This window comes from Fukomys damarensis, unplaced genomic scaffold (assembly GCF_012274545.1).
Source record: "Fukomys damarensis isolate Sample0158 unplaced genomic scaffold, DMR_v1.0_HiC HiC_scaffold_37, whole genome shotgun sequence".
Taxonomy (NCBI): domain Eukaryota; kingdom Metazoa; phylum Chordata; class Mammalia; order Rodentia; family Bathyergidae; genus Fukomys; species Fukomys damarensis.
Window position 1 is genome coordinate 50310816 of NW_022900949.1, and position 6446 is coordinate 50317261.

Here is a 6446-nt window from a genome sequence, read left to right on the forward strand (position 1 = left end):
AAATAGAGCAAAATAGATCAGAAATCAGAGGGTACCTCAGTGGCTGGCACAGGAAGGACCTGTCAGGAGTTGTGACCCTGGCCAATTCACCACTTAGCCATCCCTAACTTGTTTAGTCGATTAAGCAATAATGAGTTTGCACATGCAAATCCTACCACTATACTACAGGGGACCATGCTAGAGGGGGCTATATGGTGGTAGAGAGAGGTGGTGACATTGGAATATACTTTGTTTGCTAACACACTGACTTGGCTGTGAGTTGGATGTGGGGATGAGTAAGAAGATGTCTAGGAACTGACTCCCAGTTTTCTGGCCTTTAGCTGTGTGTTGATAGGTGCTACCAATTATTTCTATAGCATATTGGTTTGCTAGTACTGTTGTAACAAAGAGCTCCACAGATATTAATTGAGGGTCATAGCACAACAGCAATTTTCTCATGATTGTGGAGACTAGAAGTCTAAGATCAAGGTGTTGGAAGGGTTGATTCCTTCTGAGGTCTGTGAGGGAAGGACCTGTTCCATGCCTCTTTCCCTGACTTGCAGATGGCTAGTGTCTCCTCATGTCTTTGTACTGCTTTTCTTCTGCGTGTGTGTCTGTGTCCCAATTTCTTTTTATAATTACATCAGGTTAAGGTCCACCCTAAAGACCTTGCCTTGATTTAATTATGTCTTTAAATATTGTATCCCCAAATAAGGTTTGAAGTAATGAGGGTCAGGACTCCTATGTGTGATCTTTTTCCATTAAGTTTGTTGGTACATTTTTAGGTATACAGTACAGTTACATTCATCACTAGGATCTTGTACCTTTACATGATGTATCTTGGTTCTTATTTTTTTCTCCATTCCCCTGCCCTTCCTTCACTCCCTCTACACTTTCCTATTTACAGAGACTTTGTTGGGCCAGGGATCTAGCTCAGTTGTTCTGGCCCCTGCTTCGCAAGCACAAGGTCCTGAGTTTGATCCTCGGTACCAAAAAACAAAAACAAAAAAAAACCCCAAAGTACAAAGACTTTGTTTCCACATTTTCTTTTTCACATATATTTTTCTTTTCCCTTCTTTTCATTCCCCTACACTTCCCATTTTCCCTACTCCTTTAGACCTTTTCTTCCTATTTCACATTATCAGTTATACGATTTGAACCTTATTTAGACTTTTAGTTTTTCACACCGGATTTTGAAGAAGAGCTCATGTCAGCCCATAACAATGGAGATGATCAAGAGGGAAACAGTTTTGTGAAGAAACTAAGGCATTTCGTATAGAATGTACAGTGGTGCCTTGGTTCATGAACACTTTTGTTTGTGAACAGTTTGGTTTTTGTTTGCAAACTCTACATTGGGTGATGAATAGGAGTTACACAAACATGGGCATCTTTTCCAAAACAGTGGAACAAATGACATTATTAATTTTGAGAAGCTTTTGAGATATTTAAGTGAAAATGTCAGGCAAACAGTTTTATACACAGAATTTTGTGCTCTGAGATGAGATCTGGGTTGGAGATACAAATTTAGGAATTCTTGGCAGATTTAGATTTAAATAAAGTCATGGGAATTGGCCATGTGCATGCGTGCCTTTGTGTGTGTGTGTGTGTATGTGTGTGTGTGTGCACACGAGTGTAGGCAGAGGACACTTAGATACAAGGTACCAGGAATACAAGTTGTATGTCATGAAAGGTCACAAATCTCCCCATCTGCAAGAGTCTTACAGCTTGTCACACAGTATGTCCTACAGTTAGTGACAATGTAACCATTAGCTCAAGGAGAACTGTCACTGCCAAAGAACTCTTCCATCGTGTATAGATATCTATTTAAAATAAAATCCTGACTATAATTACTTTATAATGTGACATGTGCTTATTAGAAAAAATTCCAACAAATTAAAACACTGTGAGAAAAGAAAGTGAAAACAATTTACTCCATGCTGGATACTTCATGGTTTGTCTCTGTCCTTTCCTTGGCTGTGGAAAATGGCTGCATGCAGGCTTTGACCTTGCATTGGCAGTGCATCCATCATCTCACGTCACTCTGAGGCGCTCACACAAGCACAATCTTGGCAACCTTCAGTCAGTGGGGATGGAGGCCAGCAGACCAGTACCTCTCCACGTAGATCCATTGGAGAGCAGAGTGATTCTCACAGACTATTTATTTCCTCAAAAAATCAGACCTGTGAACCATCAGTTGCCCATCCTTAAAGTGGTTTTTCCTTTTTTGCCTTTTTCACTCTTCATGGTCTTACAAATAACTTCTTAATAAACCATCTTTTCATCACTCTTGTCTCAAGGAACCTAATCTAGCATGTATATCAAATACTCAACCTCCAAATAATCATCTTCAATACAAATACCATTCCAGAATGTCTCTAAGCACATACACAGGACTGGGAAGAGGGTTGAAATAAGTTTTTAAAAATAAGGCAATTTTTTATATTCACAAATAGTATCTTTTAAGGATATGAAAAGAAAATATTTAAGAGGACCCAGGGCTGACACTAGGGTGAGGTGACTGGGACTTGCGGAGCACAGAATTTAAGGAGGCATTCATTCTCAAGGTTGTACATAGCCTCTGTCTCATCTAGTCCCAGCCCTAAGAAATTCAGTGGGGTCCTTTGATGACTATAGTTCCCAAAGCTAGCTCAGACACAGAACACAATGCTGGCCAACTGGAGCACTTTGTAGGACTTTCCTTATACCACTTATGATCTGTAAGTCTCCCAGGAACCCAGGCACTGGGCTCAAATTCTCTACCATTGAATATCTGGGTGGACTCAGGCACCTACAAGAGTGGTGGGAAGAGGTTGACACTCTCTTGGCAGGGAAATCTGCTCCACTGAGGTCTAATGATGACTTTTTCTCATGAGACAGATGTTCTGGGACTCCCAGGATGATCAAATTCTCTTCTGTTTGAAGAACTGGATAAAAATACTGTGTAGTGAAGGACCTTTCTTTAAGTCCATTTCAGTTGAGTAACTAATTATCAAGGACCTATTATATGTAAAACACTGTGCTGAACTATAGAGGATATGAGGTTGGGTGCCCTTAAGGTAACAGACACAACAGACACACTTAAGATTTCCTGTGAGCTGTGCCTGGTCTGTATGGTAGGGTGTTTTATGGAGGTGGTTGGCCAGGAGTCTCTCCCTTATCTGGAGTTAATTTGATTGCTGATCTAAAGGGTGCTTTTCAGAATGAGGAGTACAACAAAAGTAATGGTGAGGAGGTGAAAAATAATGGAGTAAGAATGGGTTAAAAAAGAATAGGGTAGAAGACTGATACTAAAGACGGCTGTGAGTGAGTGAGGAGGATAGGTCATGGGGATAAATGTGAAGACAGTCGTGGCTGAATACCGGGGATAGAAGTAACTCCCAGACACTGCTATTTTCTTCATAGCTTGGCTTGTGGGAAAGCAATGGGGCAGACATGTGGAAGTCATCTTCCTGCCTCCTTCACCAGGCTTACGTGTTCTTGATGACTACATAATTACATTTCTGGGAAGTACAGCAAGCCTGAGTTTGGAGGCAGTAGCTTGAAATCAGCCGTCAACAATGTTTGGGCCTCAAGCCAAGTCTTTCTTCTACTACCCTAAATCATCTCTTCACTTTACTGTGACTGATGTCTGTCGGCGTTTCAGCTCTAAACAACATATGAGCTCACCTAAAGAGGAGTTGACCATTGTTTCTAGTTGCCTCCTCATAAGAAAGCATATTCATTTTTCTCTGACATTAAAAGTACACTTCTTTGTTCTATTCTATCTTTGTTTCCATTCTTTCCAAGCTCTTTGAAGATACTGTTCTTTTCTTACTCCTGTTTTATTTTTCACTCTTTCTTACCCGAGTATGATCACCTGGTTTTGACCGCCGTTATCCCACAGACCCCCTTTTCACTAAGATCTCCTCTAGATCACTACATCTAGCCGGCTCCTTTCTGGAAGTGCTCACTCTGTGACACTTGGTGGTCATGCTTCTCTTCTTGGTTTTCTCCTTTGTGTACTCCTCTGTGACTGTCCTTAGAGGATTCTTTTTGTTTCTGTTTCTTAAATTTTTGTCCTTTCCTCTTTTTCCCTCTCTCAGCCCGAGTACTTTTATTCATTCCTGTAATTTTGACTACAATCTATCAATCATTGACCCCTACATCTGTTTTCTCAGCCCAAATTTTGCTCCAGAGAATTCAGACTTATGGATTCAATTGCCTACAGAGTCCTAGAGATACTTCATACTTATGGTGCCCCACATTCAACTCATTCTTTGCCAGAAAGCTGCTTTGAGTATTATCTTTCTCAATAAATTGGACATCATTCAAGAAATCTCCCTTTTCTTTATCCCTTGCATGCAAGATGATGACCAACTCTTGTTTATTCTGCGTCCTTGACATCTCATATTTCTTTCTTCTTTCTAGAATCTTCTAAGAGATGTCCGTGGCTCTGGTCTCACCACAATTGACCCAGTCCTGAAAATTTTATAAAGTATGACCTTTATAAAATATAAATCTGGCCATTTCACTCTGTGTCCCAAAACTAATCAGTCTTCCCACCACCTAGAGAAAAAGATCCTAGACCTCTTAGGCTGGCCCGTCTAAGCCAACAAAATTCATCTCTGTCCCTTTTGCCAATCTTTCCTTCAGGAAAGCTTCCCTCACATACTGTGCTGCAGGGAATAAGGAAGTGAATGAAGCCATCTTCCAAGCCACTAGTAAACATAACAGGTGTAGTGAGCCATTTCAAGATCAGCCGTGCTGGGGGCTGGGGTGATAAACTTTCAGAATGTCTTGAATCAAAAGTTTTGAAATCAGGGGCAAGTTTTCTCCTTTGTGACTCTGGAGGGCAATAGCATAGAGTTTCAGAATAGGTTCCAATTCAGCCTAGCTTCCTACTAATGAGTGCTAACCACAAAGGGATTGATTTCTCCCCGGTAGTGAGCTGCTCATATCTGGAAGTGACCAAATAGGTATTGAATGATGATGACAGACAGGAGGAAGAACCCCTGATCTTTTTGAAATATTAGGCTACTGGTACTTTCACGTTTATTGAGTAACTACTATATACCTGGCATTGTGTCTAGTGCTTTTCAAATGTATGGCTTCATTTTTCCTATTACTTTAGGGAAAAGGGCTATTATTATCTTCATTTTATTGAAGAATTTTTTAGGGTGCTTTAAACAATTTATTTAACTGAAATACCATATACTGACTTCCATTTATTTTGATACACCTTGTCCCCATGGGGATTTAGAGGGTTTTCAAGCCAATATAAATATTTCATAAATATTTGGCCATTTGGGTGCACATCTGCACAACACCTCACATCTTTTGGCAAGAAGAACACTGAAGAGTAAAGACCTGACACAATTAACTGGGTATAATGAGAATCTGCTCCAAATATTGTTTCTCTGAGGTAAGGCACCACACACCTGTTCACTTACGAAAACCATCCTTACAACATAGGACTATTTTTTATTTTAAAGTAGAGCTTAGGGCACTCAGCTGCTAACTCGGTGCTGCATGGCAGAGCTACACCCCCAGCTTATGCCATGAATTCATAGGGAATAGGTTCCAAGAACTCAGGCTCTTTCTCATTAGTTCTCACAAAGTGTGCTTCTCTGGCGCTTCACCTGAACCCAGGTCCCTTTCTCTTTGGCTTCCTTCTTTTCCTGATCATTTTCCTTGACACGTTTCAGGAAGCTATCGCGACTCTGACTGTTTAATATGTTCAATATGCACATTAATCCTCTCGGCAAGTATCTCGCCCTTAACTTGCTTGTTTACAACAATGCCAACAGCACGCTGGGTAACACTGCAGACTCTTCCAGTCTTGCCATGGTAACTTTTGTGTGGGATTCCTTTCCCAACAGTACCCATTCCCTTGATGTCTACAATATCACCCTTTTTTGTAGATTCGCGTGTATGTGGCCAGAGGAACAACCCCATGTTTTCTAAAAGGGCTAGAGAACATATACTGGGTTCCCCTCCTCTTTCCCTTTGCGTTTGTCATTTTGGGAAATTACATGAAGATGGCAGCTCTGGCTGAAAGCCATTTTATTGAAGAATTTAAATCTCAGAAAGGTGAAGTAACTTTCCCAAGGGAACTCAGAAGGTAAATGACTGAGCAGGGCGTAGAATCCACCGGGGATGGTTCCTAGTATGAATTCAATCAACACCTATCAGCATCACTGGGATCTTGTTGGAAATGCAGATTCTCAGACTTTCTTCAGGGTCTACTGAATCAGGAATTCTGGAAGCGAAACTGATGAGCTGTGTTTTTGGACTGCCCTCCAAGAGATTCCGCTGCTTACCAAAGTTTGAGAATTGTCACTCTAAAAAGTTTCCTATTTTATCTGACTGTGTACATGAAAAAGTATTAGAAAGAATATTCCCTTTCAGTTTTTGGAAAATTTGGAAAATAATCTGCTTTCAGTTTACACGGCACCAACATTTAGTCCTCAGTCTTCCAGCTGGGGCAG

General features: G+C 40.8%; 1 pseudogene; it reads right to left on the minus strand.

Moving 5' to 3' along the window:
* Window positions 1–5509: 5509 nt before the first annotated feature.
* Window positions 5510–5980, minus strand: LOC104863193 (annotated as a pseudogene).
* Between the last annotated feature and the right edge of the window lie 466 nt (window positions 5981–6446).